Consider the following 15227-nt stretch of genomic DNA (forward strand, 5'->3'; position numbering starts at 1 on the left):
TCGGAACCACAAATGCGATCTATTTTGCTCCAGAGCAGGACTTGGAACTGCATCCTAATTCTGTGGAACAAATCCCTCGTGTACGCTTTTCCACCGATCCCACTGATACACAGGGTTCTACGCGAGATCAGAGAGGACAAGGCCAGGGACATATTTATTGCCCCAGCTTGGCCCAGGCAGACATGGTACCCTTACCTGCTGCCATGTCCATCTGTCCTCCAAGGACTTTCCCCAGCAGACCAGATATGCTCTCTCAGGACAACAGTCAGCTTCTCCATCTGCAGCTCCACAAACTCCATCTGACGGCATGGTTCCTTCATGGTTTCAAACCCACGAATTAGCCTGTTCGGAGCAGGTCCAGTACGTCGTCCTGCACAGTAGAAGGGACTCCATTCATAACACTTAGCTGCAAAAGTAGAAATGCTTCTCTGTATGTTGCTTCCACAGACGCTCAACACCCCAGACCGCAACCCTCCCTGATGTCTTAGACTACCTTTTGAAACTAAAACAGGACGGGCTCTTGCTCAGTTCTATCAGAGTGCACTTCATAGCCCTCACCACCTTTCATGACCCGCTGAATGGATATTCACTTTTTGCCCACCCCACCATAAAACACTTCCTCACAGGCTTGCAAAATCTCTACCCTGAGATTCATCCACCAGCACCCTCCTGGAACCTCAACCTAGTTCTCAGAGGTCTCCTGAAACCTCCCTTCGAGCCCCTAGCTACCTCATCCCTACGCCACATGTCTATGAAAGTAGCATTCTTGGTCGCCATAACATCAGTGAGAAGGGTCGGTGAAATAAGCACCCTGATGGCCTACCCTCCCTAACGATATTCTCTAAAGACAAGCTTACGATGCGACCCCACCCCAAATTCCTCCCCAAGGTGGTGTCTGCGTTCCACCTTAACCAGCCAATACATTTACCTGCATTCTATCCCAAACCTCGTAAGACTCCACAGAAAGTGGCATTACATACCCTCGATGTCCGAAGGGAAATTGCATTCTATCTTGAGAGAACTAAGCCATTTTGTAAATCCCCTTGGCTATTTGTCTCCACTATTGAGAGATCAAAGGGCGATGCTATAATATAAGCAACGACTCTCCAAGTGGATCTCTGACTGCATCAGATCCTGCTATGGACTTGGAATGCTCAACCACCCGAGGGTGTCAGGACTCATTCTATCCGTGCAATGTATACATCCGTTGCCTTCCTCCACAACATACCTATTACCGACATATCCAAGGCAGCCATGTGGACATCTGACCACACACTCGCCAAACTTTCATTCTATCACACAGGATACCACAGCAGATGCCATAGTAGGCCATACAAGTACTGTCTACCGTTATTACAGCCGCAACTCCAAAATCCCACCAACCATAGTTGGTACTGCTTCATGTTCATCTGGAGTGGAGCACCCACAGGGACAGCACTCTAAGAATGAGAGTGATTGAGGTTCTTCGAGATGTGTCCCTGTGGGTGCTCCACTACCCACCCTCCTCCCCTCTACTTTGGAGTACTAATCAGACAACTGTACGGTAGAGAAGGAATCTAAGGGAGCGTGGGATGCGCACACTCAGGCAGACTCTAACAATGCCGCGAGACAGCAGCTTAGTGCGTCCGTCCCGACCAGGCACTGCTACTGAAGATCTCCGATCACCAGGACACACCGTCACCAGGAGTGGAGCACCACAGGAACACACATCTCAAAGCACCTCAGTTACTGCAAGGTGAGTAACCTTCTCATATAGTAGTTGAGCAGTTAGACTATTAGGTATTCTTACATTGTTTAGCTATCATCAGTATGCTTTATTGCACTATTAGGACACTTTTCTAGAGAGACTAAGTGTTTTGTTAACTCTAGAAAAGCATATATTCTTAAAGACAGGATTGTATATGTGCACTGTATTCATAAGAATGCTACAGAATCAAAATACTGATCTGAGAATAGAAGGAAAAGTAAATAAAAGTAATAAAAGGAAAACGAGTTCAACAGATCTATGTTCATGAAGTGAAAAAATGTGAATTCTCTGATTTAAATACTTCAACTCATAAAGGATCAGTCATGTGAAGGGCATTAATCAATACTATTCAACAGTTACTGTCAGGTCATATTTTACACTTTGCGTCCAGAATTAGTGTTCATGTTTCTGTGGTCCTTTCTCTTCCTCCTTCTCCTATGCACTGATTTAAGTTATTGTGGGTGCATAGAAACTGTGGGAAAATTGGATTGTTTAATTCTGCCTAAGGAAGTAAATGGGATAAGGGAATGCAATGGCAAACTACATCTTTACCTGTTTGCTGGCAGTGTCTGCTTTTGTTACTGCTTTTCTTGTAGAGATAGTGAGAAGAATGAATTGGTAGCCATTTTAGTGAGAGAAACGTGTTACTTTGCCGAGTGATAGAGCACAAGTGTTGTTACAATACTTCATTTAGCAGAATATTTAAGTGATGCAGTGTTTGGGAAAAGTGCCTGACTTTCTGTGTCAGAAGTTGAAGCTTAAGTTATTCACACAATTATAACCTGAGAAGCAGCAATGCAAGCTTTCTCCACATTACAGTAGTCAATGTACTTCAACTCTGATCTGAAGAACTAATTCAAGGAATGAAAAGATGGTTCTTTCTCTGTACACATTTATTGTTTGACTACTGAATAGTGATAATTGTGGTGTGAACATCTGTCTGTAGGGAGCTGGACTGAAAATACAAACTCGTTTCACATGGACCCAGTCAGTACTATCCGGTAATCTTGTGTCACTGTTGATCTTTTGTTGGATGATTTAGCTGGGGATGGGTCCTGCTTTGAGCAGGGGGTTGGACTAAGTGACCTCCTAAGGTCCCTTCCAACCCTGATATTCTATGATTCTATGATCTTGCTTGGATTTGTAATTAATAAGATGAATGAATTCTACAGCCTCTGAAATCAGGCTGAACTTTTTGAGATGAACAAGCATCTCAAGCAGGTTATTAAGAAAAAGCAGAAAGCCTAGAAGGAATGGAAGAGGAGATGGATCAACAAGTAAAACCTACCTTTTGGAGGTCAGGAAGTATAGGGATAAAGGGAGAATTGCCAAAAGCCAAGCGGAATTGGACCTTGCAAAGCGAATTAAAATCAATACTAAATGGTTCTTTAGCCATATAAATAAAAACTAAAAAAGGAAGGAAGAAGTGGGACCACTAAACACTGAGGATGGGGTGGAGACTAAAGATAATTTAGGTGTGGCCCAACACCTAAACGAATACTTTGCCTCATCTTTTTTAATAAGAGTACTGAGGGGTTTGGGGACAGTGGCAGGAAAATTTAGTTCAGTTGGAGAAGATGGGAATTAATATGGAAATTGAAAGGTGGGGAAGGAACAGATTTAAGAGGAGACCGCAATGGGTGATGCTGAAAGGTGGACTGTCAGTTTGGTCTTGGGCCATTCTTATTTTCATTAATGCCCTTGGCCATTTTCATTAATGCCTTTGGCACAATAAAATTTGCAGATGAGACAAAGTTGGAAGATACTGGCAATATGGAAGAGGACCGGCATATCATACAAGAAGATTTGACAACCATGAAAACTGGAGTAATAGAAATGGGATGAAATTTAATAGTGCAGAGTGCAAAGTCATGCTCATTACCAACTTGAAGCAACGAAGGAGAGACACCTGGGTGTGTGGGTCAATCACAAAATGTCTGAGCCACAAATTTGATATGTCCATGAAAAAGGCTAATGCAATCCTAGGATGCATCAAGCAAGGTATTTCCAGTAGAGATAGTGAAGTGTTACCACCATTGTGCAAGGCACTGGTGAGACCTCATCCAGCATACTGTGTGCAGTTCTGACTTCCCACATTTAAGAAAGGTTTCAGAGTAACAGCCATGTTAGTCTGTATTTGTAAAAAGAAAAGGAGTACTTGTGGCACCTTAGAGACTAACCAATTTATTTGAGCATAAGCTTTCATGAGCTACAGCTCACTTCATCACATGCATACTGTGGAAAATACAGAAGACATTTTTATACACACAAACCATGAAAAAGTGGGTGATTATCACTACAAAAGGTTTATTCTCCACCCACCCCACTCTCCTGCTGGTAATAGCTTATCTAAAGTGATCACTCTCCTTACAATGTGTATGATAATCACGGTGGGCCATTTCCAGCACAAATCCAGGGTTTAACAAGAACGTCTGAGGAAGGGGGCGGGGGATAGGAAAAAACAAGGGGAAATAGGTTACCTTGCATAATGACTTAGCCACTCCCAGTCTCTATTCAAGCCTAAGTTAATTGTATCCAATTTGCAAATGAATTCCAATTCAGCAATCTCTCGCTGGAGTCTGGATTTGAAGTTTTTTTGTTGAAGAATTGCCACTTTTAGGTCTGTAATCGAGCTACCAAAGAGATTGAAGTGTTCTCCAACTGGTTTTTGAATGTTATAATTTTTGACATCTGATTTGTGTCCCTTTATTCTTTTACGTAGAGACTGTCCAGTTTGACCAGTATACGTGGCAGAGGGGCATTGCTGGCACATGATGGCATATGTCACATTAGTAGATGTGCAGGTGAATGAGCTTCTGATAGTTTGGCTGATGTGATTAGGCCCTATGATGGTGTCCCCTGAATAGATATGTGGGCACAGTTGGCAACGGGCTTTGTTGCAAGGATAGGTTCCTGGGTTAGTGGTTCTGTTGTGTGGTATGTGGTTGCTTCAGGTTGGAGGGCTGTCTGTAGGCAAGGACTGGCCTGTCTCCCAAGATTTGTGAGAGTGTTGGGTCATCCTTCAGGATAGGTTGTAGATCCTTGATAATGCGTTGGAGGGGTTTTAGTTGGGGGCTGAAGGTGACGGCTAGTGGCGTTCTGTTATTTTCTTTGTTAGGCCTGTCCTGTAGTAGGTGACTTCTGGGAACTCTTCTGGCTCTATCAATCTGTTTCTTCACTTCCGCAGGTGGGTATTGTAGTTGTAAGAATGCTTGATAGAGATCTTGTAGGTGTTTGTCTCTGTCTGAGGGGTTGGAGCAAATGCGGTTGTATCGCAGAGCTTGGTTGTAGACAATGGATCGTGTGGTGTGGTCAGGGTGAAAGCTGGAGACATGTAGGTAGGAATAGCGGTCAGTAGGTTTCCGGTATAGGGTGGTGTTTACGTGACCATCATTTATTAGCACTGTAGTGTCCAGGAAGTGGATCTCTTGTGTGGACTGGACCAGGCTGAGGTTGATGGTGGGATGGGAATTGTTGAAATCATGGTGGAATTCCTCAAGGGCTTCTTTTCCATAGGTCCAGATAATGAAGATGTCATCAATATAGCGCAAGTAGAGTAGGGGCGTTAGGGGACGAGAGCTGAGGAAGCGTTGTTCTAAGTCAGCCATAAAAATGTTGGCATACTGGGGCCATGCGGGTACCCATAGCAGTGCCGCTGATTTGAAGGTATACATTGTCCCCAAATGTACGTAAAAGAATAAATGGACACAAATCAGATGTCAAAAATTATAACATTCATAAACCAGTCGGAGAACACTTCAATCTCTCTGGTCACGCGATTACAGACATGAAAGTTGCGATATTACAACAGAAAAACTTCAAATTCCAGGCTCCGGCGAGAGACTGCTGAATTGGAATTCATTTGCAAATTGGATACAATTAACTTAGGCTTGAATAGAGACTGGGAGTGGCCAAGTCATTATGCAAGGTAACCTATTTCCCCTTGTTTTTTCCTACCCTCCCCCCTTCCTGAGATGTTCTTGTTAAACCCTGGATTTGTGCTGGAAATGGCCCACCTTGATTATCATACACACTGTAAGGAGAGTGATCACTTTAGATAAGCTATTACCAACAGGAGAGTGGGTTTGTGTGTGGGGGTGGGGTGGGATGGGGAGAAAACCTGAATTTGTGCTGGAAATGGACCACCTTGATTATCATAGACATTGTAAGGAGAATGATCACTTTAGATAAGCTATTACCAGCAGGAGAGTGGGGTGGGGAGAGAGTAAACCTTTTGTAGTGATAATCACCCATTTTTTCATGGTTTGTGTGTATAAAAACGTCTTCTGTATTTTCCACAGTATGCATCTGATGAAGTGAGCTGTAGCTCACGAAAGCTTATGCTCAAATAAATAGGTTAGTCTCTAAGGTGCCACAAGTACTCCTTTTCTTTATTTAAGAAAGGTTAATTCAAACTGGAACAGGTACAGAGAGAGGCTACTAGGATGATCAGAAGAATGGAGAACCTACCTCATGAGAGGAGGCTTAAGGAGTTCAGCTTGATTATCTTAACAAAATGAAGGCCAAGGTGACATATGATTGCTCTCTCTAAATATATCAGAGGGATAGACATCAGGAAGGGAGGGGAGTTATTTAAGTTAAGGGCCAATGCTGGCACAAGAACAGATAGTTATAAACTAGCTATTGATAAGTTTAGGCTTGAAATTAGACAAAGGTTTCTAACCATCAGATAAGTGAAATTCTGGAACAATTTTCAACGGGGAATAGTAGGAGCAAAAAATCTAACTTTTTTTCAAGAGTGTTCTTGATATAAATTTATAGGGGGGAAGGTCTGATGAGATTGTCTACAATGGCATATGCCCCATCCACAACTGCTATTAACAGATATGTTCAATGGCTGGAGATGGGATACTAGATGGGGCGGATTCTGAGTTACTACAAAGAATTGTTTGCCAGGTATGTGTCTGGTGGGCCTCGCCCATGTGCTTAAGGTCTAGCTAATCATCATGTTTGGGGTCAGGAAGGAATTTTCTCTCAGGTCAGATTGACAGACCTTCTGGGGAGATTTTTACCTTCCTCTGCAGTTTAGGGCACAGGTCACTTACAGGTTTAAACTAGAGTAAATAGTGGATTCTGTGTAACTTGAGGTTTTTAAATCAATATTTAAGGACTTCAGTAACACAGCTAGAGGTTATGGTCCTGTTACAGGAGTGGGTGGGTGGGGTTGTGTGGCCTACCATGCACAGGAGGTCACATTAGATTATCATGATAAATCCCTTCTGTCCTTAAAGTCTGAGTCTGAGATGTCCAATCTCAGGTCACTTGGACTTCAAATGAGCCATTATGGATTAAACAGTTTAGCAGACTTTAAAATTAATAGTATTTAGATTGCCCCAGTAAATCTGTGGCCAGAATTCTTACTGTGTGAATTAGTAGCTTAATATACTGTACACCACACATGAATCCACAAACTAAATCTCTAGAAGTTTTCAAAGTAAGCTTTTTCATTGTGATCCATATTGACTCAAATGAAATGGCACATTTTTCAAAAGACAGTGACCAAACGGGAGTATGCTTATCTTGCAGTCTTTGCCCTCAGATAAGATGCTGATATAGCTCAAATAAATGTTTATCAAATACTCACTGTTGGATTGATTCCTTTTGGATGCTTTACCCAACACAGTGTTCAAAAATCCATAATGAAAATAATGGATCAAAATCTAATGTTGGACAGTGTTTTCAAAATGAGTCATTTATCAGTATAATTTCTACCTCATGTTTGCAGAAAAGGAATAATTTTCTGCGAACTTCAAAATAAGTTTCTTATAGTCCATGCTTAGTTATTTTAGCTGTGGCTTTCTGGTATTTCACAAAAGTGACACTGGATTTCATAATCCATGATAGCTCTGAAAAGACTTTTTTATTAACAGCATACTGGTTAACCTAGATGAATGTCACTTTTTAACAAGTGTTTTACATTAATGCTGGCTCTGCACATATGGAACTCTGTACTAGCACACCTTGTTATTAAAACTTTGCCTTCTGCCTAAATGTTCACTCATTTTTTCTTGTCAATTCTTAACTTAATGGTGATATTACAGGGAGGTCAATATAGTTTAGCACTCTGCTATGACAAGTTGTAAAAATTCTGAAAGAGGATAGCAAATTGCTAGTTTTAATCCAAGTATGAAATCCTGACTCTTCACCTCTAGAAACTATATTTGTAAATTATTTCAAAGACATGAGGTTACAAACTTGAGCATCTTACTGTATGGTGGTTCTTAATGTACAGGAAATTTTACATGAGGTGGATATTGTTGGATCATAAACCAGCACTCTTTCAATAGTTCCTAAGCTATAAAAGCATGGAAAAGATCTGCATGCATTATTGTTTGATTAACCTTGTTTCTCTAGGCTTTAGAAATGGCAGCCTATTTCAACATACTGGCGTACTGTCTGACCTACAGCTAAATGACAGCTGAACTTGTACCTGACTGATGCATACCTTCCAGAAAAGCATTGAGTTTTGATTTAAAGACATTAAGATATGGAGAATCCACCACTTCCCTTGATAGTTTGTTCCAATCAATAATTGTCCTCACTTAAAAGTTGTGCCTTATTTCTAATTTGACTTTATCTGCCTTCAGCTTCCAGCCACTGGTTCTTGCTATGCTTTTCTTGGCTAGATTGAAGAGCCCTTTAGCACCCAGTATTTCCTCCTCATGAAGGTACTTATTGACTGTAATCGTCACCAGTCAGTTTGTCTCACTGTATGGCATTTTCCGCAATTCTTGAGCCATTTTTGTGGCTTTTTCTTGGACCTTCTCTAATTTTTCAACATCCTTTAAAATATGTGAATGCCAGAACTGTACACAGTATTCCAGGAGCCGTCTCACCAGTGCTGTATGCAAAGAGAAAATCTCCCTCTGTTTATACAAGGATCACATTTAACCCTTTTTGCTACAGCATCGCACAGGGAACTCATGTTGAGTTGCTTGTCTTCTATGATCCCACAATCCTTTTTATTCACTACTTTCCAGGACACAATCACCATTCTGTAGGTATGGCCTGCATTTTTGTTCCTAGATGTACCTTGCATTTGGCTGTATTAAATGTTTGGGCTCAGTTTACCAAGCAATCCAGATAATTCTATGAGACTTCCCTTTCCTCATTATTTGCCATTCAGCCAATCTGTATGATGTGCAAATCTTAACAGTGATTTTATACTTCCAGGTCATGATGAAAATGTTGATTAGCATCGGACCTGGTATCAGTCCCTGTGGAACGCCAATAGAAACACCCCCCCATTCAGTGATTCCCCATTGACTACTTCTTGAGATCTGTTTAGCCAGTTCTTAATACATTTAACATGTGCTTGACTGATCTTGTATAGTGCTAATATTTTAATTAAATGTTGTGTGGTACTAAGTCAGATGCCTTACAAAAGTCAATATTACATCAATGCAGTTACTTTTGCACTTCAAAGAAGTACATCAGGTTTGTTTGACAAGATCTATTTTCCAGAAAACTGTCAGTTGGAATTAAATATACCTTAAAATCTATGATTCTATGATTGATTCATATTTTTTATTAATCGAATCTTGTATCAGCTTTTCCCTTATTTTGCCTTGGATTGATGTCAGGTAACCAACCAATAGTCATCAGCATCAATAGACTTGGCCTTTTTGAATATTGACACAACATTAGCACTCTTCTTGACGTAGCATATATGATATACCCAGTGGAATCTCAGTGGTTATCATTGATTGGACACTGTCACAGCTACAGGGCCAACTGTGGCTAGGACCCCTTCTATTATTTCTCAAATGCATCCCTTAGGTGACAGGCCTGGCTTCCTGCACCTCACTAAAGGTGAAATCACACAGTCCAGGCACTCTAGGACTGAATCTCTGGGCTGCAGCGCCCTGGTTCCCAACCATGTTAATCACACAGGTCCAATTTGGTTTTGGCACCTGCAAGAGTTTCCCTTCAGGAGCCCTTGGCAGCATCCATTTGCAAGTACACAAACTGCCTTCGAAACAAAGCATTACTTATTCATAAGGTTAAGTTCTTCTTTGAGTGGTTACTCATGTCGATTCCATTCTAGGTGTGTGCGTGCCCCCGTGCACAGTCATCAGAGATTTTTGCCTTAGCGGTATCTATCGGGTTGACTGTGGCACCCCCTTGAGTGTCGCACTCATGCGCTGTTATATTAGGCACTCATGACCCTACACCTTCTCAGTTCCTTCTTACCACCCTTGTCGGTTGATCGGAACGCCTTGTCTTGCATCACAAGAGTGTTAATGGTTCTTACAATCCATTGTTCCATCTCCTTTGTTTTTAGTTGTTAGGTACTTAGACCATTAAGTTAAGTGTTAGAGTAGTAGTTTGAGAGTTAGAGTCCCGGCTGGGACTTCACCTCTGAGCAGAGCATGCCATGTTCCCTAGTCTTTAAGCCATGCTCATCATGCAGCCAGCTAATGCCTATTAGTGACCCCCACGACAGCTGTTTAAAGTGTTTGGGGGACTCCCACAGAAAGGACAAATGCAGGATCTGCAAAAACTTTTGCCCTCGAACTGAAAAGGAATGAGATATTTGTGTGAGGGCCCTCCCCATGGAGGCTGCTCATCATCCTGCCTCGGAGCTCTCTCGATTGGACTCCACACCTGGCACTTGGGCATCGGTGCGCAGCGCACCGCCAGCACCAGAATCCGCCCAGAACCCTTCCCCCCCTGCCAGCACTGAAGAAATGGTCGAAGTTGACGGGCCCACTAGCACCGCTCCCTACACGTCAACACCAGGGAGCTCAGAGCGGTTCACCTGGCCTGCCAAACCTTCCTACCTCACATAAAAAGCAGGGTGGTCCAGGTCCTTGTGGACAATACAGCAGCTATGTACTATATCAACAAGCAGAGCAGAGCCAAATCATCTACCCTTTGCTAGAAAGCCCTCAGGCTCTGGAACTTCTGTATAGAAAACAACATCCATCTCATAGCTGCACACCTCCCCGGGGCCAGGAACACTTTGGCAGATCACCTCAGCAGGACCTTTTCATCTCGCAACGAGTGGTCCCTCCATCCAGGAGTGGTCAGCATCATCTTCCAGAGATGGGAGACTCCTCAGGTGGACCTGCTCGCGTCCAGGTAGAACAGGAAATGCTTGATTTGGGGATCGACCAAAGGCTCGCTGTCAGACGCTTTTCTGCTCCCATGGTTGGGAGCTCTGTTGTACACCTTCACAGAGTACGCAGGACAGGGCAAAGGTAATCTTCATATGCTGTCCCCTGTTCTGTTCCGGGGGGGGGGACTGGGATGGGGTGCTATCTCTGGTGCCTTCCTCCTGTCCTGGTCAGGCCAGTTTCTCTATGCCTTCCCCCCGGTTCCCATTGATTAGCAAGGTCCTGGAAAAAGTAAAGACAGACAAGGTCCGGGTCCTCCTGATCGCTCTGGCATGGCCCAGGCAACATTGGTACGGAACCCTCACAGGCCTGGCGGTTGCTCCACCGTGGCTGTTGCCGTTCCGCCCGGACCTGCTCTCCAAGGACCGGGGCCGCCTCCTCCACCCCAACCTAGTTGCTCTCCACCTCACAGTGTGGCTGCTCAGTGGTTAGGTAGGGAGGAAAGGACGTGCTCAGAAGAGGTTCAATGCATCCTCCTAGAAAGCAGGTGGCCCTCCACACGCCATGCCTACTTGGCAAAGTGGTCCCAATTCTCCAGATAGGTGGATGAGCGGAGCGTTTCCCCGGTGGCCACCCTAATCCATTTTATCCTGGACTACCTTCTCCACCTTAGAGCCCAGGGCCTGGCACCCTCATCAGTCAAGGTGCACCTGGCAGCCATATTGGCCTTCCATCCACCAGTGCAGGGTCACACGGTATTCTTCCATGCTATGACTGGCTGGTTCCTCAAGGGGGTTGGACCATCTTTTTCCATATGCTAGGCCCCCGGTCCCTCAGTGGGACCTGAACCTGGTGTTGGCTCGTCTCACGGGGTCCCCGTTTGAGCTGCTAGCCACGTGCTCCTGGTCCCACTGTTGTGGAAAGTGACCTTCCGGGTCGCGATCACGTCGGCCAGGCGGGTCTCGAAGCTCAGGGTCCTGATCTCCGAGCCTCCATACGCAGTTTTTCATAAGGACAGGGTCCAACTCTGCCCACACCCAGCGTTCCTCCCGAAGGTGGTCTCCGTCTATCACACAGGTCAGGACATTTTTCTACTGGTCCTCTGCCCCATGTCCCATGCATCCAGTGCGGAGCGCCGTCTCCACATGCTTGATGCACGACAAGCTCTGGCTCTCTACCTCGAGCAGACCAAGCCATTCAGAAAGTTCTCGCAACGGTTCATCACCTCAGCTGAGCACATGAGATGTCGGTCTCCACTCAGTGGCTCTCAAACCGGATCACTTCGTGCATCCGTACCTGTTAAGATCTGGAGGGTATCCCCCCGCCACTGATAGTGAAAGCACACTCGACTCGAGCGCAAGCCACATCAGCTGCCTTCTTGGCCCACGTCCCCATCCAGGACATTTGTAAGGCTGCCACGTGGTCTTTGGTTCACACGTTCACCTCGCACTATGAGATCATCTCCCAAACCAGGATGATGCCAGGTTCAGCAGGGCTGTACTCCATCCCGAGAATTTGTGAACTCCTACCCACCTCCAACAGATATAGCTTGGAATCACCTATTGTGGAATACACATGAGCAATCACTCGAAGAAGAAAAGACAGTTACTTTTTCTGTAACTGGTGTTCTTAGAGATGTGTTGCTCATGTCTATTCCACAATATCTCGAAGAACACTAGTTACAGAAAAGGTAACTGTCTTTTCACCCAGGACATGACTGCCAGGTTCCTCAAGGGCCTTGTGTGCCTCTGCCCTCACATCAGGAACCCCATTCCTCCATGGGGCCTGAATCTTGTGCTGTCACGGCTCACTGGACCTCCTTCCCCCCGCCCCTCGAATCTCTGGTTTCCTGCTCTCTCCTTCTCCTTCCCTGGAAGGTGGCGTTTCTGATTGCAATCCACCCACCGGGTCTCTGAGATTATTGCGCTTACCTCGGAAATCCCCCCATGTCGTCTTTTACAAAAACAAGGTCCAGCTGCAGCCACATCCAGTTTTCCTGCCCAAGGTGGTCTCAGTTTCATAGGGGCCAGGACATTTAGATACCTGTCTTTTTTTTTTTTTCTTCCCCAAAGCTGCATAAGTTGGAGGAGGAGTGTAGGTTGCATCCCCTAGGCGTCAGGAGAGCACTAGCCTTCTACACTGAAAGGACCAAGCCATTCTGCAAGTCGACACAGTTGTTACTACGGTGGCTGACAGGATAAAAAGTCGTCTGGTGTCCACTCAAAGAATTTCTTCTTGGATCACTGTCTGCATTCACTGCTGCTTCAATCAGGCAAAAGTGCCACCCCTGGCAATTGTAACCACCCACTCAACCACGGCGCAAGCCTCTGCAGCAGCTTTCCAAGCCTAGGTGCCTATCCAGGACATTTGCAGGACAGCCACCTGGTTGTCCGTCTGCACGTTTACGTCCCATTACACAGTTACCCAGCAGACCCAGGACGATCCTGGCTTTGTTAGAGCAGTGCTGCAAGCTGCTAGACTATGACCTCCACGCCCCCTCTCCGAGGATACTGTTTGCAAGTCATCTAGAATGGAATCAACAGGAGCAAGCACTCGAAGAAGAAAAAAGTTACCTACCTTTTCCTAACTGTTGTTGTTCAAGATGTGTTGCTCATGTCCATTCTGTTACCCACCCTCCTACCCCTCTTTCGGAGTTGCCAGCAAGAAGGAACTGAGAAGACGTAGGTTCGGAAGCGCCTAATATGCCAGCACATGAGCACAGCACTCAGGGGCGCCACAGCTGACCCTCTGGATACCGCTAAGGCAAAAATCTCTGACAACTGTGCATGTGGGTGCGCAAACACCTAGAATGGAATGGACATGAGCAACACATCTCAAAGAACAACCATTACGAAAAGGGAGATAACTGTATTTTCATCTTCTGTCACAGGTATTTTTAGTAAAAGTCAGGGACAGGTCGCAGACAATAAACAAAAATTCACAGAAGCACGCAACCTGTCCCTGACTTTTTTTTAAAAATACCTGGGGAGTGAGGGGGCTTGCTGCTGCTCCAGCCTCTGGGAGGAGCTGATTCAACTCCGACTGCTGTTCCAGTAGCCCTGGGGCTGGCTGCTGGTCAGCTGTTCCGGCGGGCCCGGGGCTGACCGAGAAGAAGTCACAGAGGTTCTGGAAAGTCATGGAATCCGTGACAGAATTGTAGCCTTACTTATTCATTCCTCAGAGGTACAAAGCATACAGAGGAAAGGCTACAAATAACTGAGGCCTAACTGAATGGATCTTACCTATCCTTTTAGGACTAGATGCTAAGACCCTGCTTAAAGACTACCTGCCTGCAGCTCCTATTTTTCTCCTAGTCTGTATGTCAGCCTTGTATCCCAGTGACCAGTTCCCTCTCCTTTGCTGCCAGGGGAACTATTTTAGCTGCTTACGGTCTTTTATGATCTCAGCCTTGGCAAAACAAATCCTGTTAAGTTTGCTGGCACCTGAAAGTAGCATCTCGCAAATTTGAAGATGTATACCAGAGGCTGCCCTAAATGGGAGAACTGTGGGTTCCCCCCTCTATAGCCTCCTTTAATTTAACTCCTGGCATGTAGGCAGGTTAATATCAGATAACCTGAGAGGCATACAATTTTTTTTTTTAAACACCTCCCTCATTTTCCAGAAACCCAGTGCAAATCCCTGAAATTTGTGAATGAGTTATGCAAACAAACCTAACCTAGCAAAGTCATTTGTGTTTTAGTTCTAATTTAAATCCATAGCATACCACTAAAAATACCCTAGTATAGTTTATTTTTAAAAAATGAAATGTGAAGTTTGTTTCCAATATTTCCATGCATTAGGGTTGTTTGATTCCTAGACTTTGACATGCAATAGCAATCTGGCTAGCCAGGATATTGATGGCATCTTCGCATAACCCTCTTGTATCTAAGTATTGCAATACATATGGTCTCCATGTGGGAGTCCTATTTGTGAGGTGAATTTTGCACTATGGTAGACTAAATCAAAATTTCCTTGCTTTATCTGAGACTTTACCCTTAATGTGTTAACTTGCTATTTTCTGCTTTATTAGCTAACAGAGTGACTGACTGACTCTCTAAATCTAACTAAAATGATCCATTATCTTCCAGTCACCTCCATTTCCTTCCCCACAATCGATCTCTCTAAGTAACAAAGCTTGACTAATTCCTTCTATTCTCCTCTCACACCATCATTCACTGCTGCTGGGTGTGCTGTATCTATCTCTGACATCTGTAGTATCTAGAACCAGTGGTTCTTGCAACAGAATTTTTGGTGGCCTCAAAGTGTGACCACCAACTCTTGCTGGGAGCCCTGCTGATCATTTTTCCTGAAATATTTAACTTCAGGAAAAACAAATAAATATGCACATACACGCGTCCAAATCTTTGTAATTTATTAAATCTTTTTGCAGACTCAATAAT

The 15227-nt window shown here is 44.4% G+C and overlaps 1 protein-coding gene across 1 annotated transcript in view; it reads left to right on the top strand.

The window, feature by feature from the left end:
- The window catches only part of LOC140914485 (musculoskeletal embryonic nuclear protein 1-like), a 124591-nt gene that overhangs the window by 53937 nt on the left and 55427 nt on the right, over positions 1–15227 (top strand). The gene's annotated exons all lie outside the window — the stretch shown is intronic.

Source organism: Lepidochelys kempii, chromosome 7 (genome assembly GCF_965140265.1).
Source record: "Lepidochelys kempii isolate rLepKem1 chromosome 7, rLepKem1.hap2, whole genome shotgun sequence".
Classification (NCBI taxonomy): domain Eukaryota; kingdom Metazoa; phylum Chordata; order Testudines; family Cheloniidae; genus Lepidochelys; species Lepidochelys kempii.